Source organism: Lissotriton vulgaris, chromosome 12, assembly GCF_964263255.1.
Source record: "Lissotriton vulgaris chromosome 12, aLisVul1.2, whole genome shotgun sequence".
Lineage (NCBI taxonomy): Eukaryota > Metazoa > Chordata > Amphibia > Caudata > Salamandridae > Lissotriton > Lissotriton vulgaris.
In genome coordinates, this window is record NC_141700.1 from 527,666,994 (window position 1) to 527,694,165 (window position 27,172).

The following is a 27,172-nucleotide window of genomic DNA, read 5'->3' on the forward strand; positions in this document are numbered from 1 at the left end:
AAGTCATCGAGAAAGCTGTCAACAACCAGCTGCCGCCTTCCTCGAAGCCAACAAATCCCTCCACTCCTCACAGTCCGGCTTCCGAGCAAAACACAGCACTGAGACCGCCCTCATCGCAGCAACAGACGACATTCGAACTCTACTGGACAATGGAGACACAGTCGCCCTCATCCTCCTCGACCTCTCTGCAGCATTCGACACAGTCTGCCACAGCACCCTTCTACAGCGCCTCAGAAACATCGGAATACAAGGAAAAGCACTTGAATGGATCACCTCCTTCCTCACTGGAAGAACACAGAGAGTCCGCCTTCCACCATTCAAGTCCGAGGCCACTGAAGTCATCTGTGGCGTACCACAAGGATCCTCACTCAGTCCCACCCTCTTCAACGTATACATGAGCCCCCTCGCGGTCATCGCACGCCAACACAACCTCAACATCATCTCCTACGCGGATGACACCCAACTGATCCTATCACTCACCAATGACCCCAACACCGCCAAAACTAACCTACACGAAGGAATGAAAGAAGTTGCCGAATGGATGAAACAAAGCCGTCTGAAACTGAACTCAGACAAAACAGAAGTCCTCATCTTAGGTACATCCCCCTCTGCTTGGGACGACTCCTGGTGGCCGGAAGCCCTCGGAAAAGCACCCATCCCGACAGACCACGCACGGAACCTAGGCGTCATCCTGGATTCTTCACTCTCAATGAACAGACAAGTCAGCGCCGTATCCTCTTCCTGCTTCAACATTCTTCGCATGCTCAGAAAAACATTTCGCTGGATCCCCACCGAAACAAGGAAAACAGTCACCCATGCTCTGGTCACGAACCGACTGGACTACGGAAACACCCTCTACGCAGGCACTACCGCTAAACTCCAGAAGAAACTCCGACGAATCAAAAAAGCCTCAGCCAGGATCATATTAGACATCCCACGCAACGAACACATCTCTGGTCACCTTAAAGACCTCCATTGGCTACCCGTCGAGAAGAGGATCACTTTCCGACTGCTAACCCACGCACACAAATCTCTCTACGACATCGGACCAGAATGCCTCAACTCACGACTGTCCTTCTACACCCCCTCCCGCCAACTACGTTCTTCCAGCCAAGCCCTCGCCACGGTACCTCGCATCAACAAGACCACCATGGGAGGCAGATCCTTCTCATACCTGGCTGCTAAAACATGGAATTCACTCCCCACTTACCTCCGCCTTACCCAGAACCACCTAGCATTCAGAAAGCAACTTAAAACGTGGATATTTGACAAGTAATCCTCCTCCCCTTTCTAAGCGCCTTGAGACCCTCTGGGTATGTAGTGCGCTATATAAATTCTCTGACTTGACTTGACTTGACTAGTATAGCCCAGTATCATCGTGATGGGGTCCAGTGGGACCACTCCGTCAGTCAAGACCTGAAGCGCCGCGTGCACCTGAGTCCAGTACTCCTGAACCGCTCTACATTCCCAAGCAAGGTGGAGAAATCCCGCTCCTTCTGCACGGCAACGAGCACACCTGTCGTTATCCGCTAAGTGTAGCTTTAGTTTCCTAACGGGTGTAAAATAAAATCTCTGCACAAATTTGTAATGGATAATTTTGAGCCTGCAGCTAGACGAGATGTTCGCCGTGACGGAGCAGCAATATTGCCACTGTTCGTCAGTTATGTCAGTACCCAGTTCCGAACTCCAACTGGCACGCGCTCGGGGTGTGGCAGACACTCTTTGCGATCTGATGTTATTGTACAGCTTCGACACCAAGTGTCGGCCATCCGATATCAGTAGCACATGCAGGGGCAAGACCACTCCTGGCTCATCCGGAAAGTGCGGAAGGATCTCCTGCATCCCCTGTCGAAGTCTAATGAAATAGAAAATCTCCAGCGGCGTCGGGGATCCACTCTGAAATATCTGGTCTTTAGTGCGGAACTGCCCATTGATGAACATATCACCCCACGTGTTCAAGTTGATGCGTTTACACATTGAACGGAAGCCAGGTTCCTGTAACAGGGACAGGCCCGGACTGGCCGTTGCGGGCACCAGGCAATCCCCCGGTCGGCCGCATGGGTGGGGGCCGGTTTTGGGCCCCAGGGGGCCGTTTTTGTTACAGGGCCGTTTTTTGCAGCATAGCTGCAAAAACGGCCCTGTAACAAAATCGGCCGAAAAACGGCCTTGGCAATGAGCGCGGCCGCACCCCCAAACCCCCCCGGACGGGGAGGGGGGGCCGGCCGAGCACTTTGCCAGGGCCGGTTTCGGTTCCCAGTCCGGCCCTGAACAGGGACAATCGTAGGTGGTATGTGAGTGGCATGGCCGGCGAGTACAGCAAAGGAGCGTCGAGTGCCCTTACCACTCTCCGCCAGGCGTCTGCAGTACACGTAACTGTGGTATCTGGTGTCTCAATGTCTCCTGCTCTGCCCTGCAGCATACCATTGAGCAGGAGGGGGTGCACAATCCATTCCTCAGCCGCAACTTGTGGCATGAAGGGCTCAGGATGAATCCAGTGGTATGCATGTTGCGCCTGCGCGCTCAAGTAATAAGTTTCAAAATCTGGCACGTCAAACCCGCCTCTGTCATAAGGCTGCGTCAGGGTGGACCAAGTTAGCCGTGGCTGTTTACCCCCCCAGAACAGTCGCAGTCGTTCTGACCGTAATCTCTTAAAGAAATATGAGCGCGGGTAGTAGGGGACATTTTGAAAGATATATAAGAAACGGGGGAGCACCACCATCTTTATCAACGAGGCCCTGCCCGCCATTGAGAGTGGCAAGGACATCCATCGTGTTACATTATCGGCCAGTTGAGAGATAGCCACTCCATAGTTAAGTCTAACCGTTTCCTCTCTATTGAGCGAGATCGTAATGCCCAAATAGCGTAGGTCTGTGCTGCACCACTCTAGGGGGAAGTCTAATTGGAAGTGTTGCACCGCCGCCGTTAGGGGAAAAATTGTGATTTTTTCCAATTAATGTGTATTCCGGAAAGCCTGCCAAAGACAAGGAATTCCCTCAGCAATGGGTTGAGATTCTGTTGTGGGTCCTTCACATAAAGCGTTACATCATCAGCGTAAAGTGATATCCCTATCTGCCTTTGGAAGCAGTTGAATGCGCTACGTTTATGCAGCTGCCGAATCCGACACGCCAATGGCTCAATTGATATGGCAAACAGGAGGGGGGACAGAGGGCATCCCTGCCTGGTCCCCCTCGTGATCGGCATTTGGGAGGATAGCACACCATTAATGACAACTCTAGCCACCGGTGCGGTGTATAACAGCTCCACCCATGCGATGAATATCTTGGGAAACCCCATCCTGCACAGTATGGCCATGAGGTACTTCCATTCCACCGAATCAAACGCCTTAGTGGCATCAAGAAATATCGCAGCAACCGGTATCTCTGGGGCTATGGTGGGGATGAGCGAAAACAGTGTGCGAAGATTGTGCGACATGGCCCGTCCCGGCACAAAGCCAGTCTGGTCCGGGAGCACTAATGTGGTCATGAGTAGCGACAACCTAGCCGCCAACACTTTCGCCAGTATCTTCGCGTCACAGTTAAGGAGAGATAGGGGTCTGTAAGAATCAGTGTCTAAAGGGTCCTTGCCTGGTTTCAAAAGAGAAGTAATCGCCACCTCTCTCATCGACCCCGGCAGTCTCCCCACCTCCAACGATTCCTCAAAAACTTCCTTGAGTACTGGCGCCATCGTGTCCACATAACACTTATAAAATTCAGCCGGGAGGCCGTCTAGCCCTGCCGCTTTGCCATTGCTCAAGGACAGGATGGCATCCCATATTTCCTCCACCTCTAGAGGACCCCCAAGAAAGGCTCGATGGCCGTCTGTGAGCCAGCAGAGTGCAAATTCCACGTCGCCCTCTTGCTGTGTGGAGTACAGTTGCAGGTAGTGCTGTAGGAAAGTCTCCTGTATCCCCCCAGTGTCCTGACGTCTCTTACCCTCCTTAGTGGTGATTTCTAGGATATGAGTGCTAAATCGCTGGTGTCTCGTGATGGCAGCTAGAACTTTACCCGGTCGCTCACCTTCACAATACCTCCTGGCTGTCCAGTATTTACCTCTGAATTTCACTTCCCTGGCTGCCTCCTCCTTAAACTTCGACAGCTTCTCCCTGAATGCCTGCTTCAGTGCCGGGTCATCGCCCCCAACCATTCTATCCTCGAGTGCCTTAAGTTCCGACTCCAATCTGGCCAGTGTGCGTACTATGTCCCTCAGCACCCCACAGCTTTTAGCGATTGTGACCCCTCTTATAGTGACCTTAAATGCCTCCCAGATCACCTCCACGCTATACACCGATCCCTTGTTTCTGGGAAAAAAGGCCTCTATTTCTTCGCCAAGCTCCAATTTAAAGACTGAATCTAGTAGAGCCGATGGGAACAGACGCCAAGGTGGACGAACCCTATTCAACCCCGGCATAGCTAGTGTAATCAGAACTGGGCAGTGGTCCGAGTAGGTCCTGGGCAAATGTTCAACCTTGTGTAGTCCTCTCCCAAGCCCCCGCGATACAAAGCAGTAATCAAGACGTGCCCAAGTTTGCGCATGTGCTGTGAAATGTGTGCCCTCTCTGCTCTCAGGATGTGTAAACCTCCAGCTGTCTAGCTGGCCCGCTTCAAGGAGTATACCCTGCAGCGTATCTCGCGCTTGGACATTATACTGACCGCTCCTGTCTGATCTGTCTTCGCCCGGCCTAAGTGCAAGGTTGAAATCTCCACCCCAGATGATATGTGTGGCATCAATTTCGAGTATGTGCCCCCAAAGTGTAGTGAAAAACCCTGGTGTATCAACGTTGGGTGCATAACAGTTCACAATTATCACAACATCCGTACCCAGCCTCCCCCACAAAACCACGTATCTCCCCTCGACATCCAACTTCACCCCTAGTTCCTGAAATGCAAGCGATTTCTTAATCAATACTGCAGTCCCTCTAGCATATGTAGAGTACGATGAGAATTTCCTAATGAGGGCCCACTTACTGGCAAACCGGGGTTCACTCCGCGGACGGAGATGGGTTTCCTGCAATAAGGCTATTTGCACCTGATGTCGATCCAGATATGCAAGCACATTCCTACACTTCCTTGCGTCATTGAGGCCCCGCACATTCCAAGATATCACTGATATTCTACCCAATGCACTATCACCCATCACACACAATGCGAATCAAACTAGCCAGCCCTTGTAGGCGCCCAGCCCACCAGTCGTCCACAGCACACACCAGCCTCCATGTAACATGTAGCTCTCGCAATTTCCATTCTGTACCCCAGAATGATCCCTGAAAATCGTTCCTCCCAGTCTCTCCATTTGTAACTCTCGCAAGCAAACAGAACCGGAGCAAAAGTGCCTCATAAAGAGACAGCTCCCTTGCCTCCCCCCACCAATAACAGCCCAACATCCACATACCCAGGCCTCCCACCTCCCACTGAAGCAACCCCAACTTGCCAGCAATCCAACCCCACCCCCCGCCCTCAGATCCCACTTTCGGAAAGAACAACAAACAGTGAGGGGAACTCCCTTCGGGGGACAACCAAGGTGCGCACCTACTCACCCCCACAACTCCATCCTGCCCCCAAGGACTCATAAGGGAACAGTTAGAGAGGAGGGGCGGTGCCTGGCAGGTATCACCACCTGCAGTGCCATACCCTTCCGTGGCATTCCAGTCTCTCATGGCTCCCCCTGACGTAGAAGAGCCTCAGTATGGTCAAACTGAGTGTGCTGATGCATCACCTCTCTAGTACAGTCTGTTATTATAAATCATCTATCTTCATTTTCCGCTGGATGACTCTCAGCTTCATCCTCGTCAGCATTGCGCCGCCCCCCTCCAGCTCGCCTCAGTTTCTTTATGTAGTCCTCCACTTGTTGCGGAGTCGTGAAAAAGTGTTGCTTGCCCTGATGAATGACCCTGAGTTTGGCCGGATAGAGGAGGGCATAGTCTATCTGCATATCTCTAAGCTTTTTCTTGACGTCGAGGAACTTCCTACGTTGCTCCTGCACAACGGGGGTGAAATCCGGGTATATTGAAAAATTCACTCCATCGCATGACAAGTGTCTATTCGCCCGTGCCGCTCGAAGTGCAGTGTCGCGATCTCGGTAGTTGAGAAGGCGGGCAATTATAGGTCGCGGCGTGGCTCCTGGCTTGGGGCGCGGACCAAGGGATCGATGTGCTCTCTCAACAATGAATTGGCTGGAGAATGCGTCCTTTCCCACCGCCGCCAAAAGGATTTTCTCAACGTAGTCCTCCATGCGACCGGTGTTGGTCGATTCCGGCACACCAAGGACTCGTATGTTGTTGCGCCGACTGCGCGCCTCCAACTCCTCATTTTTTGCAGCGTTTACCCTCAGTACGTTGTCCATCCGCGACAGAGGAGTTTCATGGGACGCAGTTGTGTCTTCAGTCCCCGATATACGCCTCTCCGCCTCGACCAGGCGCTCCTCATGTACTTTTATCTTTTGAGCGACAGCATCCATCCTAGAAGATAGGCGGTCTACCTTATCGACTATGGTGGCGAAGCCTTGTCTCATCTCCTCCATCATTAACCGCATCTCCGGGGATGGCGACGTGGTAGAGCTGGCTGGAGTAGCGGGACCATGCGCTCCTCCGCTCTCAGCTGTGTTGCGTGTGACTTTCTTTACAGCGGCAGATTCAAAGGACAGTTTCGGCTGCTTATTATCTTGTTTCCCCATGGCGCCCCTTTTATAGGGATTAGAGGCCGCCGGTGAGTCACGACTGGTGCGATCCTCCCTACTAGGTGAAGGTCCTTTGAGCATTGACACACTGCGCGGTCTCAGGTCCAAGCGCAGTCTCGAGTTAAGCAGCGAGCCAAAAGTTCCATTGTACAGGGCTGATTTGTACGCGGTGTTCTCAAGGCGCACCAACAGTGGCCAATTGTACGGCACCATGAGCAATCTCTTCAGTGACCCCAGGTCGTGTCGCAGAATGACTGCGGTAGCCCAGCGTGTATAGTGCTTCCAAGGTCAGGAAGGAATCAGAGGCAGGCCCCCGATGCAACCACTCATTGTCGGCCGGACCTGCAGCGTGGAGCCACTGCACGCAGCCAGGAGGGGCGCCGGGAAACGGTAGCACCCTCCCCAGCCCCAACCTGTCACCAATGTCAGTTCAGCGTGTGGAGGTCACTCACCGCGCAAGATGCCGGTAATCCGTGGTGGTCCGCAGGTCACTCCCGCCAGCAGCCCCAGCGTATTACGCCGCAGCAGTCACGATCGCCCTGTTGCGCCAGTCACTCCGATGAGCCACATCCCAATCGATATCTCTCTGGCCTCAATATAGTAGTCCTCTCCTCACTGTGCAAGTGGCCGGCCCCTTCCAGTGTACGCACAGTTAATGGCAGGGCACAGCAGCCAGCTCCACGCGTGAAAGCGGCCCTCCAGAGAGTAATACCACCATCGCCTGTATAGTCAGCAAGGGCCTGCCTCCCCTGCGCAGCAGTGTGTGTCCTCCTCCCCTCCACGGCTCAATCTGGAAGATGCGTGCAGATCCGACTGTGGAGCCACCCCAGCGCCAAGCCCTCCCAGGGCCTCAATCATTCAGCAGGGGCCCGCCGACGCGGGCCCCCCGCACACGTTGTCGGTGCAGGGAAGTGCGGGTCGCACTCCCTGGGTCTGTCTCCCGCCTCGGTCTCCGGCAGAGAGAAGGTCAGAAGGCCCCGTTCCGCAATGCTGCACCACCAGGCCCGCAGCGCAGGCCTGCAAGCCTCTCTCTCCCCCCCGGGAGGCTCAGGCTAGGTGTCCTTCCCCCGCGTGATGAGGGGGTGCCGGGTGTACTAGCAGCGGGGGGGGGATCTTGGCGATCCTCAGTCTCTCGGGCGGCCGCCGCCGTACAGGTTCACCGCGGGCCCCTTCACGGCCCTTCCCCTCGTGGCACGCCCCGGTCTCGCGCGAATGTCCGCCCGGCCAGGCGCAGCAGCAGGCTCCAGAGGTAGGATGCGGTCAACCTTCGTGCAGCGCTAATTCCGCCATGCAGCAGCGCAGAGGCTCAAAATTCACACCGAGGCCTCTTCATACCTCGGTGCACACTCGTGCCAAGTTTTAGACGGGTAGCTGCAGGTTAGGAGGATAAATGTAGGATTTTTATAACCAGGCGGCTGGAGCCTCACAGGAGTGCGGCCATTCAGCTCGTGCTCCCTCTAGCGCCGGCAAAATGTTGTCTGGAGGCCCTGTTACCATGCAAACCTCTAAAATTCAGATGTTCTGCATAGATACAAATAACCAACAGCATAAAGAGGAAGTTCATTTCGATGTAATCCAAGCCCCACAATATGGCTTTATTTTAGGAATGCCTTGGCTTTGCTTGCATAACCCTTTAATAGATTGGCAAAAAAGGGAACTTGTTTTTCTTTCTCAATATTTTCACTCCACATGTTTAACACCTTGGGTGCTTGAGAGATTCCCCTCCTGTGCTGCATTCCCTGAATCCCCATTGTTCATGACGAGCTCAGCTCGTCATGAGCACAGCTCAACCGTGCCTCATGGCGAGCTCAGCTCGTCATGAGCAGCGAAGGGGTTAAAGACCAAAGAATCTACAACGGGACAAATTGCAACCACGGAAGAGAAAGAAACTGCGCTACCAACTCCCTATGAGGAATTTAAAGAAGTCTTCAGTGAAGCAAAAGCAGCGACCCTCCCTCCTCATTGGTCATACGACTGTCAAATTGATCTTGTGCCTGGTTCATGTGTGCCTAACTGTCGGATATATGAATTATCAGAAAAAGAAAACCAACATTTGAGACAATATCTTGATCAGTACTTGGAAAACGGATTTATACGCACATAAGTCACCTGCGGCCTCTCCGTTGTTTTTTTATTCCTAAGGCAAATGGGAAATTACAAACTTGTATTGATTTATAGAGCATTGAATAAGATCACAATAAAGAACAAGTACCCCCTTCTATTGATCCCAGTTCTTTTGGACCAGGTGAAGACCGCTGTGATCTACACCAAATTAGATCTTCGAGGTGCATATCATTTGGTGCGCATTCGTAATGGTGACGAATGGAAAACGGCGTCTAAAACCAGATATGGGGGGGCGTGGCCAAGATGGCGGTGTGAGCGGACGTGTCTCCGAGAGCTCCCACCGCCAGCCGTCTTTATAGCACCATTGCAGCGCTTCAATCCCCCATCAGTGGGCCCCGTCGGAGAGCGCTTACAGCCGGGAGAGGTCTGCGCCTGGAGGAGAGAACCGAACGACGCTGGGGCCACCCGGAACAGAGGGAGAAGTGCCGCTGTGAGCTAGGCCGGGTTGGGCCTAGCGGAGAGGAGCCGCGGGGCGTGGCCTTGGGCCCCGGCGAGGCAGTCCAACTGGGTGGCGCCAAACTACGCGAGAGCCGACGCCTGAGCGGAGGGTCCGGCCCGCGCGTTGACAGCGCGAGGCCCCTGGGACGACACTGTCCGGGGGCTACTGCGGACCCGCGAGCACACGGTTGCAGTGGTAGCGGCAGAGACAGATCTCTGAAGGCGGATTGGCTGGCAGCCAGGCGAAGTGGGCCGACAGCTGATCACGGCGGATGGAACACAGAACCCGAGCCCCAGGGACTGAGGTGAGGAGCAGCGGGGAGGAATCAGACCCGAGTAGCGGCTGAGAGTGTCGGCGCGTCGACCAGGCCCAGAGGGTTTCGGAAGCGCCGAGGTAGAGCCCACAGGGGGAATCGAACGGAAGCGCCTGATTCGCACTGGAGTTTGCTTCCGCCATTTTGAGCCACTCGCTGGTCGGAGCTGCCCCTTGTGTGGCATCCTAGAAACCCTGCTAGGCCCCAAGACTGCGAGCAGAACACGGGGGCGCTCGGTGGGCAAATAGAGGCCAGTGCCCGGACAGGAGCAACCGGATACCAGTGACTGGTGTCCTGGTCCAGCTGCGGACACCCTGGGGTTTGGGCAGTGACAGAGTGTAGTCTCCTCGGCACCGGAGCGGGGAAAGACGGGCTCCTGGCGCAGCCCTAGGTGAGCTCCCCTGAATACCGGACCGACCCGTTGAACTTTCTTGCACCCTCGTTGCCGGAACCCACGCCTTCAAGCAGCACTGGTGGTGTCCGGGCCGGGGAGGCCCTGAGTGACATGTCCTCGGGGAGAATCCAGAAGGACAGGACTATTAAGGATCTATTCACTCCCAGCACAATGGGGAAGCGGACGGACACCGCCACATCCAGCCAACGGACCCGCACGGAAAAGAAGACCACTGACTCTTCACCCTCGGGAAAGGCGGACATTGAGTAGACTATCACTAAGACCTTTCTAGAATCCCTCTTCGCTGGCCTGCGAGAGGACATCCACGCGTTGAAGAGGGAACTACAGGAGGAAATACGGGAAGTCCGACGCAACACTGACGCCATAGGAGAAAGAGTGGCGGACCTAGAAACCAAATGCGATGGGCGAGATGTAGAAATAGAGGCGCTGCGGCAAGAAATAGTCCGTATTCACGACCAACAGGTGGACCTCCAGTCTCATGCCGAGGACCTGGAGAACCGCTCCCGGCGGCACAACATCAGGATTCGGGGAGTGAAGCAGGCTCCCGACACAGACGACCTCTTCCATTTTACCCAAGGCCTCTTCAACCACATCCTGGGCCGACCGGCGGACTCAACGCTTCGGTTGAACAGAGCCCATAGGACGGGCCCGCCCAGGGCGGCCTCGTCCCTACCGGCCGACATCTTGGTCTGCGTGCAGGACTTCCGCACCAAGGAGGAGATCCTTAGCAAAGCGCGCCAGATGGGAACCATCTCATATGGTGCCGACTCTATATCAGGACCTCGCCTCCATCACCCTGGAGAAACGACGGTCATTCCGACCGATCACGGCAGAACTGCGACGCGACATCCCATATAGCTGGGGTCACCCCTTTCGCCTGGTGTTTAAGCTGGACAACAAGGTTCACCAGTTGCAGTCTTTCAGGGATGCATGCAAATTGCTATGCCTCGAGGAAACGACGGAGGATGACGATCAGCCTGGAGGGGGAGCACATGGCACGGACGGCCCTGGGCAGTGGAAACAGCAACGGCGACGACAAAGACTGAGGCGCCCGCCGCGCAAGAGATCGAAGATGGTCGCCGTGCTGCGGTAGAAACCGTAGCGCTGGGACTGGCAACCTCCGACAGCGGATAACCAACGATGAGGTGGCACGAGGGCTTTTGATGAGACAGTGGGGATTGGGGCCGACTGAGTCGGCGGCGGGGGCGGAGGTATTGGACTCCGACACATTCCCCCGAAGGTGTCCCAACCTCCTCGTCTACAACTATGGACGTTGGACAGGACTATTTTTGGTATTCTTCAAGTTGCGGAAAGGGGAGGGAGGGTGGTCTCCTTGGCAGGTGGAGGGGTGGGGAGAGACTGTTTTGCTTCTTTGGCCAGTCAGGAAAAGGGGGTTTCTGGACTGGGAGAGACCTTTCCCATTCATCTCTGGATGAAGGACTATCAATGTTGGCTTCTTGGGATTGCGGGGGGTGGGGGGCTGTCAAGGGTTTTGTTCATTGTGGAGAGGGGGGTGTTGTTGGTAAGGGGGAGGAACTCCGGATCCGAGTGAATGTTGGACTGAAAGGGTGTGGCGAATTGCGCAGATCTGAGGGTCCTAGGTGGCCGGGGCAGCTGCGAGACAGGGCTTGGCTGATGTTTTGGCCACTGGAAGTTTTCTCAGAGAGCGTGTGGGGTATGACTCCTTATGCCTGCGACTGAGTTGAGTGTGCTCACGTTGAATGTGCGTGGGCACAGTCCGGTTAAGCAGCGAGCGGTGCTGTCCCTGCTGGAGAATTCAAAAGCAGATATCTGTCTCCTCCAGGAAACGCATTTGCTAACTAAGGATTGTCATAGGCTTAAATCCCGTCACTTTCCGACACAACTTTTCTCATCCACGACCACAAAGACTGCTGGGGTGGCGCTCCTGGTGTCAAAGCGATTTAAGGGGAAGCAGTTACACCGGGGGACAGAGGTTAAAGGACGACTCCTATCCTGCAGGTTCTCACTGGGTGCTCACACCTTCACGGAGATTGCGGTTTATGCGCCAAATGAGGGGCAGGAGAAGTTCTTCCACCAAGTGCTTACTGAAGCAGCGGCGGCACCTGATAGACACGTTCTGTTTGGGGGGGGGACCTCAATTTAGTTTTTGACAACCTACTTGACAGGTCAGCGCAACGATCCACGCAGGCAGGCACTTTATCGGAGGGGGGACGGAACAGATTGTCAGAACTGGGTATGACGGACTTGTGGCGCTCCCTCACCCCGGGCGACCGGGACTACACATATTACTCCAACGCCCACAAAACCTATGCGCGCCTAGATTATTTTCTGACATCCACTTCATTTAGAGCGCTGGCGTCAAGCGTTGAGATAGGAGCGGCAGCCCTTTCCGATCATGCACCACTCACACCGGTGTTTACCTTTCCACCGGTGGGGCGCAGTGCCCGTTGCTGGAGACTGAGGGACACGCTGCTGCACAGACAGGGGGTTGTGGCCAAGATCAAGGAAGCTATAGCTGAATACCTGGTACACAACACACCGAAGGACACTTCACATGCAACACATTGGGCAGCACTCAAGGCAGTCATACGGGGCGAGTTCATTGCAATCGCGGCAGCAGAAAATGCGGAGAGGGCCCGTAAGAGAGACGAGCTCTCTGCCCGCACGAAGGAATTGGAGCAGGTACACCAGAGGACAGGGGCGCTGCGGGTGTGGATACAGTTTTGAGTGGCACGTCAACAGTTAGCAGCACTAGATCAAGATAGAGCAGAATACGCGGCACTACGGGTACGACATGCATACTACACGGGAGGCGACAGATGCGGGAGGCTGTTGGGTCGGGCACTCCGCGAACAGCAGCAGCGACACTCAGTGCAGGAAATACACACGCAGGACGGAGTCACAGTGACGGAGGACGGAGCTATAGCGCAGGCATTTAGTGAATTTTATACCACACTATACGAGGGGGCTGCTCTGGATCCAGCGGACGGGGCGGCCTTCCTGGACTCGGTGTCCATACCGGCTTTATCGACGGAACAATCAGAACTCCTTGACAGGGAGATCCGTCCTGAAGAAGTCATTGCCGCGATCTCCCGCCTCAAGCTGGCCAAGGCGCCAGGACCGGATGGCTTCACCGCCGCCTTTTACAAAACATTCTGCCCCAGGTTGCTCCGTTGTTGACTGCCCTCTTTAATTCCTTCTCAGAGCCCGGCGCCATCCCAAGAGATCTGATGAGTGCCATGATCTCGGTCATTCCCAAACCGGGGAAGGACTGAACGCAATGCGGGGCCTACCGCCCTATCTCGTTACTTAACGTAGATCTGAAGCTTTACACCAGTATACTGTCGAAGCGGCTGGGCCCACTTATGCCGGTTCTGATTGATCCGGACCAGGCCAGCTTCATACCGAAGCGCCAGACGGTCGACAACACAAAAAGAGCACTCCACTTAGTGGAACGGGCCTCCAGGTTGCCGGGAGAGTTCATGACGTTGGCAATTGATGCGGAGAAGGCCTTCGATCGTGTCCACTGGCCGTACTTGGAACAGGTGCTTATCAAGGCAGGGTTAGGCGCGAGATTTCGTACGTGGGTTCTGAACTGCTATACCTTCCCCACGGCGTCGGTTCGGGTGAATGGCTGCTCATCGCCCGTATTCCCCATCGAACGCGGAACTCGGCAGGGGTGTCCGCTCTCGCCCCTGCTCTTTGCGCTGTATATGGAACCCCTGGCGCAGGCCATGCGATCGCATCCGACCATTAAGGGGATTAAATTCGGGGCTTATATCCACACGATTAGCTTATACGCTGATGACGTCTTGCTTTCCTTTGCTTCCCCTGCGGCATCCCTGCCGGCCGGGGCGGCCATCCTGGATGCGTTTGCAAAGGCCTCTGGCTTTAAGGTGAACATAACGAAATCAGTAGCACTTGACCTTTCCTTGGAGGCACACACGCGGGCCTCCCTAGAAGCACAATTCCCCTTCCAATGGGCAGACGGTGCAGTCCCCTACCTGGGCATACAATTGGCGGCCACGCTACCAGAAACGGTGCGTCTCAACTACGCTAACCTTAGTCGCACTATCCGCGCGGAGGTCGGGCGGTGGCGGCACCTCCCACTATCTTGGCTGGGCCGAGTGGCAGCAGTAAAGATGACAATCCTCCCGCAAGTTTTATACGTTTTTCGGGCTAGCCTGCTCCGTCCCCCGGAGGGATGGATTCGCCGCACGCAATCGGAGCTGGCTCAGTTTGTGTGGAACGGGAAACGGGCCAGACTCAAGCTGAGGCTAGCGATGCTTCCCCCGGAGAGTGGTGGGCTGGGCCTGCCGGATTTGCGTCACTATTACCAGGCGACCCCACTCAGAACCCTAGTGGAATGGAGCAAATGGGAATCGGAGCGCCATTGGTTGTTCCAGGACCAAGCGGTGGCGGGGCGTCCACTCCAGGAGGTGCCTTTCCTGCGGCGACAACACCGGCCCCCTAACCTATACGCCTCCTTCGTCACGAGGGTACCGCTAGAGGTATGGGATCGAACATGCGTCTTACACGACCTGACGACCTTCCTGTCTCCCCTCACTCCTCTGTTAGAGAACCCTGACTTCGGCCCGGGTAGGGATGTCCAGGACTTTGCAGGATGCCGATGCCTCTTTCACATGTATTCAGGTGCGGGAGTACTGCCTTTTGAGGGATTCCGGAAGACCTAGGACCTCCTGGAGGCTGAACGCTTTAGGTATCTACAGGTCCGACATTGGGCGCTTCAAACCCAGATCCTTGGAGACGCTACACGCAAGCTCAGTAAATATGAATACTGGCTTCTCTCGCGCACCACAGATAAGCGACTCATTTCAGACATATATCGGCTCCTCTTGGACAGATACTCGCGCATTTATAATGCAGGACGGGCTAGATGGGAGAGGGAACTGGGGCGGACTCTGCGCAACAAAGAATGGGAGGACATTTACTACCGCGCCAGACACTCACGAGATGCGTGAGGTTTGGCACCTCACCCAAGATGCGTGAGGGTTGGCACCTCACCCAAGATGCGTGAGGTTCGGCACCTCACCCGTGATGCGTGAGGTTTGGCACATCACGCGAGATGCGTGAGGTTTGGCACCTCACGCGAGATACGTGAGGTTTTGCACCTCACCCGAGATGCGTGAGGTTTGGCACCTCACCCGAGATGCGCGAGGTTTGGCACCTCACCCGAGATGCGTGAGGTTTGGCACCTCACCCGAGATGCGTGAGGTTTGGCACCTCACCCGAGATGCGTGAGGTTTGGCCCCTCACCCGAGATGCGTGAGGTTTGGCACCTCACCCGAGATGCGTGAGGTTTGGCACCTCACCCGAGATGCGTGAGGTTTGGCCCCTCACCCGAGATGCGTGAGGTTTTGCACCTCACCCGAGATGCGTGAGGTTCGGCACCCCACCCGAGATGCGTGAGGTTTGGCCCCTCACCCGAGATGCGTGAGGGTTGGCACCTCACCCGAGATGCGTGAGGTTTGGCACCTCACCCGAGATGCGTGATGTTTGGCTCCTCACCCGAAATGCGTGAGGTTTGGCACCTCACCCGAGATGCGTGAGGTTAGGCACCTCACTCGAGATGCGTGAGGGTTGGCACCTCACCCGAGATGCGTGAGGTTTGGCACCTCACCCAAGATGCGTGAGGTTTGGCACCTCACCCGAGATGCGTGAGGTTCGGCACCTCACCCGAGATGCGTGAGGTTCGGCACCTCACCCAAGATGCGTGAGGTTCGGCACCTCACACGAGATGCGTGGGGGTGGGCACCTCACGCAAGATGCGTGAGGGTCGGCACCTCACGCGAGATGCGTGTGGTTTGGCACCTCACGCGAGATTCGTGTGGTTCGGCACCTCACGCGAGATGCGTGAGGTTTGGCACGGGGCGTGCCTACAATGATGTCAGCGGCCGCGCCCAAGTCCCCGTGCTCACTATTCAGCGTCTTTTGGTGAAGGAGGAAGAGCATCTTGGGGCTCCGTTTCTCTGCGAGGCCAGCTTTCTTCTTTTGATCGGTGGAGAGTTCTGGGTGCCTGAAGACTGCTACAACGCTCGCTGAGCTGCAGGAGGAGTTTAGAATCTGCGGAGACTTCTCTTCTTGATGGGCTCCCGGTTAGGCTAGCTTTTGGGGGGATTACCTGTCGCTAACCCAGATTCAGAAGTAGAGTCAATCCATCAATCAGGAGTTTGTTAAAGCGCAACTACTCACCCGTAAGGGTCTCAAGGCGCTAGGGGTGGGGGGGTGCAGGTTCCATTCCATCAAGGAGGGGGTCTTTCGAAGAGCCAGATTTTGAGGTTTCTTGAGAAGATGGGGAGCGATGTTGTCTGTCTGAGGTGGAGCGGAAGGGCGTTCCATGCTTTGGCCGCGAGGAAGGAGGAGGAGCGGCCTCCCGATCTGGTCTTTCTGGTGCGGGGGACCACGGCGTAGGAGAGCTGGGCTGATCGTAGGGTCCTTTGGGGTGCCTGGAATTTGAGCCGGCTGTTCAGCTATGCTGGTCCGATGCTGTGGAGGGCCTTGTGTGCGTGGGTGAGCATCTTAAAGGTGATTCTCGCCTCGACGGGGAGCCAGTGGAGTGTGCGCAGGTGCTGGGAGATGTGGCAGTGTTTTGGCAGGTTGAGGACCAGTCTTGCGGCGGCGTTCTGGACGTTCTGTAGCTTGCGGATGAGGTTTTTGTTTATTCCGGCGTAGAGTGCGTTGCCGTAGTAGAGTCTGCTGGTGATCAGGGCAAGAGTGACTGTCTTTCGGTGTTCGAGGGGGATCCATTTGAAGGTCTTACGAAGGAGGCGGAGGGTGTGGAAGCAGGAAGATGAGACAGAGTTGATCTGGCGGTCCATTTTGAGCTCGGAGTCCAGGATGATTCCCAGGTTGCGTGCGTGGTCTGTGGGGGTTGGCGGGTTTCCGAGGGCGGTGGGCCACCAGGTGTCGCTCCATGCGTCGGGGTTTGGGCCCATGATGAGTACTTCTGTTTGTTGGTGTTTAGTTGTAGGCAGCTGTTTTTCATCCATTTGGCGAGGGCTTCCATGCCTTCTCGAAAGTTGCGTCTGGCGGTGTTGGGCTCGTTGGATAGGGAGAGGATGAGCTGGGTGTCGTCTGCGTATGACACGATGTTGAGTCCGTAGGTTCTGACGATGGGGGCAAGTGGAGCCATGTAGACGTTGAAGAGCGTCGGGCTGAGGGAGGACCCCTGGGGGACTCCGCAGGTGGTAGGTGTGGGGTCTGAGACGAAAGGGGGGAGTCTGACCCGTTGCGTCCTGCCGGAGAGGAAGGAGCAGATCCAGTCGAGAGCCTTGTCCTGGATTCCTGCGTCGTAGAGTCTGCGTATTAGGGTGCGGTGGGAGACTGTGTCGCTGATAGGTCTAGGAGGATGAGGGCTACTGTTTCTCCTTTGTCCAGTTTAGTGCGGATGTCTGTTGCGGCGAGGAGGGCGGTTTCCGTACTGTGGTTTTTTCTGAAGCCGGATTGGGAGGAGTCGAGGATGTTGTGTTCTTCAATGAATGTGGCGAGTTGGCTGTTGATGGCTTTCTCGATGACTTTCGCTGGGAAAGGGAGCAGGGAGATGGGTCTGTAGTTTTTGAGGTCGGTGGGGTCCGCTGAGGGTTTCTTTAGGAGGGGGTTGACCTCGACGTGTTTCCAGTCGTCGGGGAACGAGGCGGTCGCCAGGGAGCGGTTGATGGTGTGGTGGAGCATGGGTGCGATGGTATCGGCGGCTCTGTTGAAGATGTGGTTGGGGCAGGGGTCCGTGGGGGCCCCTGAGTGGATTGACTTCATTGTCTTCAGTGTGTCTTCGATGGTGAGGGCTGTCCAGTCATCAATCGCTGGTTTCCGGGTGTCGGGGGTGGTTCGTGAGCGTTCAGTGTGTTGGTTGTCCTTGTCGAAGTTGTCGTAGATGCTCTTGATTTTGTGGTGGAAAAAGGTGCTGAGTTTGTCGCAGAGGTCTTGTGAGGGAGGGATGTCAGTAGACTCGCTGGTGGGTTGGGCGAACTCCTTGATGTAGCTGAAGAGTTCCTTGCTGTTGTGTGTGTGGGTGGAGATTCTGTCTTCAATCGCTTTTTTCCTCGTTTCTCTGATGAGTTGATGGTGGGCATTGGTGGCGGCTCTAAAGTTGTTGTGGGCTTCTGTGGATTTGGTGTTTCTCCAGGCCTTTTCGAGGCGGCGGCATGTGCGCCTGGACTCTCGAAGTTCGGTGGTAAACCATCTGGCTTTCTTGGCACGGGTATTGTTGTTTTTCTTGAGGGGGGCTATGGTGTTGGTGCTGTCCGAGATCCATCTATGCAGGGTTCGAGCTGCGGTGTTGGGGTCGTCGTTTTCCGCGATGGTTGGGGTGGAGTTGTTGAGTGAGGAGGTGAGCTGGTCGTTGGTGATTTTGGTCCAGTTTCTTTCTGGAAGAAGGTGCTGGTGTCTGTGGATGGTGTGTGTTCTGAAGGTGAAGTGGACGCAACGATAGTCGGTCCATGGGAGTTCGGTGGTGTGGCTGAAGGTGATGGAGTTTCCTGTAGTGAAGAGGGGGTCGAGGGTGTGTCCTGCTGAGTGCATAGGCTCTGTCACGATCTGGCAGAGTCCAATGTTGTGGAGGTTGTCCAGGAGGCATGTGGTGTTGGGGTCCAGTTGATTGTCGAGGTGGAAGTTGAGGTCTCCCAGCAGGGTGTAGTTGGTGGATGCGATGGCCTGCGGGGAGATAATGTCCGTGATGGAGTTGGCGAAGGGTCCGCGGGGTCCAGGGGGTCGGTAGATGAGGGTTCCTCGGAGGGCGGCGGTGGGGCTGGCCAGTATCTTGAAGTGAAGGTGTTCCATCAGTTTTGTGGACTCATCAGGGGGTGTGCTCAGGCGGAGGCTGGATTTGTGGACGATGGCGATTCCTCCTCCTGGGTGGGTGGGGCGGTCCTTCCTGGAGATCTTGTATCCTTGGGGGATGGTGATGGCGATGTCCGGTCCCGAGGTGGCGTTGGTCCAGGTTTCGGTGAAGAATGCTACGTCCGGAGTGGTGCTGTCGAGGAGGTCCCAGATTTCTGTGGCGTGTTTGTGGAGGGATCGGACGATGAGGAGGATGTATTGCAGGGTCTTCGGTTCGGTTGTGTTCTTGGGGGCGGGTTGTGCTGGATCCGTGTTCTTGGCGGTGCTGCAGGTGTGCCGGCAGCGGTGACAGCTGAAGGATCCATGGGTGTCGGCTGGTGATGCTAGCTTGCAGTTGTTGTTGCAGCCTGGGTTGAGTGCGTGGAGTGCTGCTGGGTCGTAGCGTTGGCGGGGCGGAGGTCCAGGGTTCCTGGTGCTGGTCGCGGATGGGCACAGACGTGCTTGCCTTTGACGCGCCTTCGGTGCACCAGTGGCCGCCATTAAGTAGGGGTTGGGGAGGGCTGGACAGCTGGGAGGCGGGAGCGGGGAGAGGAGCTGGATTGGGCCGGTCGCGCTGGGGGGCAGCAGCGGCGGGGAAAGGTAAAGGGAGGAAAGAAGGGATAAAGAAAAAAGGGAAAATAAGCAGAAATAAGGCACAAAAGAGCAGAGATGCAGAAAAGGGCAGAAAGTTGAAAGATGGAAAGGGTAGAAAAACGAGTGAAGGAGCAGAGGGAGAGAAAGGGAAAATGGGCAGAAATAACGCACAAAAGAGCAGAGATGCAGAACGGTAAAAGATAGAAAGGATAGAAAAACGAGTGAAGGAGCAAAGTGAGAGAAAGGAGACAGAGGTCCACCCTACAGGTAAGATTGCGAATCTTGTTAAAACCATTTCAGTGATTTATTAGGAACATTCAATTTGATTTTCAAGATCATTTACCTTATTCACGAGTGTGATTCTTGTTCAGTAGAAATTCTATGCATGCTTTCTCTAGCTCATTACCATATTCACGAGTGCGATTCTTGTTCTATAGTAGTTCCATGAATGTTTTTGGGGAACACTTTTAAGTCACATAAAATAAGGAAATATAAGACACTGATTGTTTAGGTGATTGAAAACCTAGTCATAGAAAGACCTAAACTAAATTCTGCCGCTTATGCCTTTGAGCAGTTGATACTGAAGTGAAGTATTATTGCCACAATATAGCGGATCTAAGAAAGGTCAACTAAGAGTCTGATTGTCTGAATAAACGCAAGCCACGAAGCTCTTAAGCGAATTCCTGATTGAAGGACAGAATCTGATGTCCTAATTTACGTCGTTGTGCGAAGGAAAGTGCGTGTATTTTTGTTTGCAAGTAACTTTTCCTTTTCAGATCTCCTTCTTAGCTGTTCCCTTCCTAATTCCCTTTCCCCCCGCTTAATCACTTCAATACTCTGTGTAATCATTACAATCAGAGTTGGAGGTATTGAGAGGTGGGCCCCTTATATCATCACTCCAGACCCTGAGGAAGAAGCAACCTGACAGAATAGTGAGCCCACGAATAATATTCCTCCTGGTCTGAGAGTTTTGACATTATGGCCACCATGGATGATTTAATGAGGGTTATTGTTCAGATGCAAACAGATTTAACTGAAGCTAGGAATGCCACTGCAATGCTCTCTGATAAAGTAGATAGGATACAGCGATTAAGTACTCCGCTTCCTCCTCTCCGTTCTCTGCAGCATACAGACTGAGAGAAATGACGCTGTTGGGGCAGCCGTCCGAACCAATCGGTGCTGGCTGCGGTGGAGGGGAGGGAGGTTGCCTGCAGCCTTCCTGTTGACGAGAGCCCAGACCACGTCAGACGCATTCAAAATCCAGGACGGCGGGAGTCGGAAGTCTGCAGTCTCGGGAGTCAGCACGGAGAGCAAAGGTAAGTTTTATATAATATTTTATTATGTATTATCGCATATCGCAGACTTACATGACCATTGCGCGCTGCAGAATCTATTGCCGCATTGCTGTTTTAATTATTTTAAAATTAATCTACTTTACTGCGCGCTCGCGCTGTCGATCTTGGCGCTAGGCGCTATCTCTCTCATAGCGTGTTATTAGTACCACTCTTACCCGCACTATAATTGTGACCTCATTCCGCACTTTGCGGGAATTCGAGCGCTTCAGGGCACCTTAGGGCTCCTGGGGACATCGCGCTGCGGTGTTGGTAGCCGCCATCTTGGGTGAGTGAGGGAACCAGGGAGTGCCGAATTGCTGGCGCCATCTTGGTTGGGGGGCTAGTGATCGCACTACAGGACTCTTGCGTCTGGAAGTGCATAAAAGCAGAACTTCCCCATCAACAGGTCAGACTTACATGACGATTGCGAGCTGCAGAATCTATTGCCGCATTGCTGTTTTAATTATTTTGAAATTAATCTACTTTACTGCGCGCTCGCGCTGTCGATCTTGGCGCTAGGCGCTACCTCTCTCATAGCGTGTTATTAGTACCACTCTTACCCTCACTATAATTGTGACCTCATTTTGCACTTTGCGGGAATTCGAGCGCTTCAGGGCACCTTAGGGCTCCTGGGGACATCGCGCTGCGGTGTTGGTAGCCGCCATCTTGGGTGAGTGAGGGAACCAGGGAGTGCCGAATTGCTTGCGCCATCTTGGTTGGGGGGCTAGTGATCGCACTACAGGACTCTTGCGTATACGGCTATATATGATGGACGCCCCTAAAGCGCGCAGCGTATGCGCGCAGCGGGCGCGCCGGCGGAGCGCCGGAAGTGCGCCGGAGGTGCGCCAGAGGTAAGCCCGTTTGCGCCCGTTCGTGCACAGGACGCGCCGGGCGCCGAAAGTTCTGCCTCTCGGAACCAAGATGTAACTTGCTACTCTTATTCCCGCGATGAGCTTTTACGCCTTAATCTCGGTTCACTCAGTAACCGAAAGTATAATATCACCAGTAAGCACCCAGTTGCCTTGTCCTGTGGCTTGTTGAATGTGAGATCTCTCATCAAACACTGTGAAGAAATTGCGTTACTTATTGAGTCTTACCATCTAGACGTACTCTTCATAACAGAGACTTGGACAACACCGACTAGCTCGGTGGAACTGGGGACAGCTTGTCCCCCTGGCTTCAAAATAATGCATAATCCCAGGGTGGGAGCCAGAGGAGGTGGAACTGGATTCATTTTTAGGCAGACTCTTGACGTCTCCCAGCTTATCATCAAGGCAATCGCTGGGTGCGAAACATTGGGTTTCTCCATCAAGGACCAAGGAGGCGTGCTATTCACGGGTCTACTATGTTATAGACCCCCGGCTAGCTCGTTATCTGCTGTACCGCTCATAGACTTAATATACGATCTCTCCCACTCCCACACAAAGTTGATGGTGTTAGGGGATTTCAATCTTTGGTCAGAGGGACCGACCAAGACTGCCTATGTAGAGCTGGTCCAAGCTTGTCATAATATTGAGCTACAACAACTGGTACTCTCCAAAACCCATTCAAAGGGCCATATTCTTGATCTACTTTTTGCTGACGCTTGTCGAACGGCTATACGTGACGTCCTGCCTCAGTGTTTGACGGATCACGCCCTCGTCCAGTTCTCCCTCTCGTGCACTAGTGCTCCATTAAAGAAAAGGAGTGTGGGGGGCACTAGAATGGGGAGACAATGGTCTAGACTCCTCAAAGAAACGATCTTGCCCTCTTTGCTGCCAGATGGCTTTGTATTGGGAGCGAATGTGGACGTAAGTTACGAGACTCTCTGTCAGCGAATCTCGGCTTCTCTGGACTCTTTGGCCCCGCTGCGAAAAATCAAAGATAGGACTAATCTTGCTATGCCATGGTACTCGGAAGAACTTCGGCAGCTCAAGCTCCAATGTAAACAGGCTGAGCGGACCTGGAGGAAGCAGTACCTGGAATCACATAGAGTCCTCTTCAAACAAGCACTGGCGTCCTATAAAATCCAGATCAAGCTTGCCAAAGCTAGATTCTTAGAAGAATCTTTGATGGCAGCTGTAAATAAATCTCAGGCCTTATTTAAGATCGTAAAGGACCTGGCCCATCCTGGCTGTACCACAAATGTCATCCCGGCCTCTCAAGCTCTCTGTGATTCGCTAGCACAGGCCTTTGAGGATAAGATTGCCAACATCTTAAACAATCTTCCCTCGTCAATTGGCCGTGCTGTGCACGATTCCATTTCGTTTGAGAATAGGAAGGAGTGTACTAAATCAGGTGAGCTGAGCAACTTTCCTCTACCATCTTTTGAGGACTTCTGCTCTTTGGCTGACGGGGTGTCCTCTGGCTCACCTTCTGATCCTCTTCCACCCAAATTCTGGAAACTTTTTCGTGAAGAGCTGTTTCCCCCACTTTTTTCCATCTGTCGGCAGTCTCTCACTTCAGCACGGGTTCCAGATTGCTGGAAATTGGCGGTGGTCTCCCCACTGCTTAAAAAGGAGAATCTGGACCCCACATGCCCAGACAACTTTAGGCCCATCTCCCTCTTGCCATTCCCTATTAAAATTTTAGAGAAACTGGCCACAAAACATCTCTCCAACTTTCTTGAGACTACTGATTGTTTGGATGTGGCTCAGTTTGGGTTTAGACCGGCACATGGGACAGAGTCGGCATTGGTGACTGTTCTCGATGACCTTCGAACGCGTGCCGACCAGGGTCGAGCAGCCTTTTTAGTGCTGCTCGACATGTCGGCCGCGTTCGACACGGTCAGCCATGCAATCCTGATCAGGAGACTGACGGAGGCTGGGGTGTCGGGCTTGGCCCTTGAATGGCTGGTGTCATTGTGAGAAGTTGGCCCGATATGCAACGTTCGCTATTCTAGCGACCGCTATGTATCGTTCCAACGACCCTTATGGTGTTTTGTTGTAAGTCAACCTATAGACCAGCTATCCTAGTAGCGTGGATACGAGCAGTCTAAGGCTAAAGACTCGAGAGGGCGCGTTAAGCCAGCTGTTTACCACACATGTACCCCTTGAACACCCAGTGAAAGGACACCACACAAGTGTTATGAAAATAAACAGTATATTTATTAAGAATCACAACAGCCCTGTACTCTTTATGAGGACAGGGTACTAAGCACAAACCAAATCTCTTTAGGAAAATACTTCAGGTGCACAATTGAAACAAGTGTCCGAGGACACGGAAAGTTTAAGGTCTCGGGCGGACCCGATAAGGCAAGTCGGAAGCGAGGGACTCGGGACCCTAGAGTAAAGAGGCTATGCAGGCACCGAAATGCCGAGTTACCTAGCCACGAGGGCTGCGGCTGCACAAGTCTTACAGGCGTCGGGGTCTTCGCTGACGAGCCAGGAGCCGGAAGAAAAGGAGTTGCTGGCCGGCGACCAGTGATGAATAGTTCGTAGAGATCCAAGCCTGGATCAGAGATCGATGATACCTGAAAGCAGAGGGGACCAAGTTCGTACTACTAGCCAGTAGTCAGAGGGTACCAGGAGGGCACCGGTTGGCCGTCACCTTGAAGGACTGGGTTCTTTTGGACCCAGCGGTGCCAGGGCACAACACCTGAAACCTTCGTGGGTAACCTGCTCCGGCGTACAAGTCACAGAGACACGGGACACTTCCTTCGGCGTCAAAGAGTCAAGGTTTATTTACTGCAGGGAACACAGAAGTCACAGGAAGTACATCGAGTGTAGTTCGGGGAGACTGCTTCAAATTGGTTCTGTGGATCGCTCCTTTTATACAGTTTTTACCCATAGGCTAACATGATACACAATAGTTTACAACCCGGTTCCCACATTTAGCTCTCAGAGGGGTCGCTTTGGTCACTTTGAAACACATAAGGTCCGGAACATAAGTGCGGAAACATTTGGCGGTTCCCAACTGTAAAAACCCATCTTCCCACCATTAGCAAATTCCAATCAGCAGTAAAGTAGATCGAAATAGGAACGAAGACAGGTGCAGAGGAAGACGGAGACAGTGGGGAGATCGGAAAGGGTGTAAAAGGGGAGGTATCGAGAAGCACGAGATACAGGCATCAAAGGGACGTGCCTAATGAGATGCACGGCTGAGACAATAAGTCCGTGCGGCAAGATGAGCCTCGAGCGGCGCCATCTGCCTTACAGCAGCAACCCCCCCGTCATAAAGACACTTACAAAGAACATGTGTCTTCCGCAAATATCTTGGGAGTCCCAGGGTCGCGAAGCGGACAGCGTCCGTTCGCTGACTACTTGAGGGCAAGAGACAAAATGGATGCCGTATCTAAGATGGAACCCGTGGGTACAGATGAAAAACCCACGTAACAAACGAACGGTTTAAGTTAGCACAGCGAAACTGCGCACACTTACTAAACTCGTCATTTGCGGTTCATAGATACCAGACTCGACCATATTCGTGCGAGTCGAAAACACCACTTACAATTGTCACGGAACCTCAGACGCTCCTTTTGCCCTCATGTAGGCAAGCACTAGTCGGAATCATATTCGATATTCATCAGACCATCAAGATGTCGTTGTAGCATAGCTCTGTCCAACCGAGTCCCCTTGGTAACAGATGGTTGTCTCATACACGTTGTAGCACAGAGGCCACATAAGGCAGGACCACACTGCACACAAAGGCAACACGTGAACAGGAACACTACCACAACCCCGATGATCGTCAGAATCTTCCAACCCCAAGTCGATATCAGGCCCCAAAACCATCCAAGTAGTGTCCAATCCCCTACATCCACGTGTATGGATTCGGAGATCTTATGCAACTTCGAGATGGCTTGATAGACAGTAGGAGCATTATCTGGAATGAAAATGCAACAGCTCGAATGGATCACTTTACATACCCCACCGCGATCTGCCAAGACGACATCTAAAACCATACGGTTTTGTAACGTCATAAGTCTCTCCGCCTGAAGCTCTGTGGTGATATTACCAAGGGCACTGGCAGTAATATTAGCTGTCGATTCTACCACTCGAGTCAAATGTCTCAGGTTCCTACTATTAACCATAGGTCCCCAAAACGGGAGGAAACCCTTGAAAAAGTCTCCTGCCTCTTGACCGGCAGTATCCTCTTCGCTAATTACGCCTCGTACAACTCTAGTCTTATGATAATCGGCATCTACAGTGAACGTCGGAGGCAACAGATTTGCAATGAAACATGAGCCCATGAAGTCTGCGGGCAACCATGTGTATGCACGATCATGACAGATGAAGTATGTACCCTTGGCAGCCAGAAACACAGGGGACGGTAACATTGGCAGAACGTAACTTTCAGTGCAAGCACTTGCTCCAAGTGGGGCGTGCGAACCACGACCCACAAGACAAAGATTACCAGTGTGGGGTACGACCCATATTGGAGGCGAGCTTTTAAGCTGCTTTTCATTAGTGAACATACTATATTCCCCTCTACTTAGGACCCTATAGGCTTGTACCTCTTCTTTAGGGATAAGAAAAGGATCATGGATCTCATCTTCCATATCCTCTATTGCCATCGATAGCAGCCTCTGATACGAGGTAGGACCAGAGTTGGGGGAACGTTGTTCTTGAGTGGGGTGGAAACCCAGTGCGCTTCGAAACATTGTTTGGAATGCTCGAGCTGACCCTTGGGAACTATACGGTAACACCAGATATGGAATTCCCTTACCCGCAGTATGTGGCATCAACCCACACACCCAACAATTAGTAGTGTTAACCACTAACTGATGCTGATGGAGGAGCTGAATAAAGGAATTGTTGCGGAATTCTACACGTCTAGCCTGCTCGTGTTCCGGTAACATATGAAAGGAATGAGGAGAAGCAGTAGAAGTAGTAGAAGTAAGGTTAGGGTAAGGAGTAGGAGTAGGGGTAGCAAGTAAGAAGTAAGACATAGTGTAATACACCCCACCCGCCAAAAATGCAGAAGCAGTCAAAAACAATACAAACAATTGGAATATAAAACATTTGGTACGACTGAGTTTCTGCAGCTTGACTCTGTACGCCTGAGCTCCTTCCAAATCATTCAGCTTCGAAAATGCCATTTCCCTACGACCGTCCGCAACGTTTCTTGACGCACTTCGTTCTGTGCAGCAATAGTCAATCCCCAGGAGTTCCTAGGAACCGACGGCCTTTAACCTAGCGTCAAGACCTACTGTCCAGAAGGAAGTACGCGCGCGGCCCTACGGCCTTCAATACACAATATGTATATATATAAGCACAATATTTCTCAGCTGTGGAAGTAAAAAGATACAAGGAAGGAAGCTTGATATATGTACAAAAAATTTCAATGATACGAATGTTCAAAATTGATCATGGGAAACGAGGATATTGCAGTTATGAATTTCAGCAAAGCAAAAAAATTTTTATTTGTCCTTAGTGTGAGATCGCAAAGAATATCGATGTTTCCCGGGACGTGTCTGCTCGTCGAACAAAGGATCCGTTGAAGAGACAGCGTCCTGCTGATCAGTTGGTTGATCTGGTCTTGAG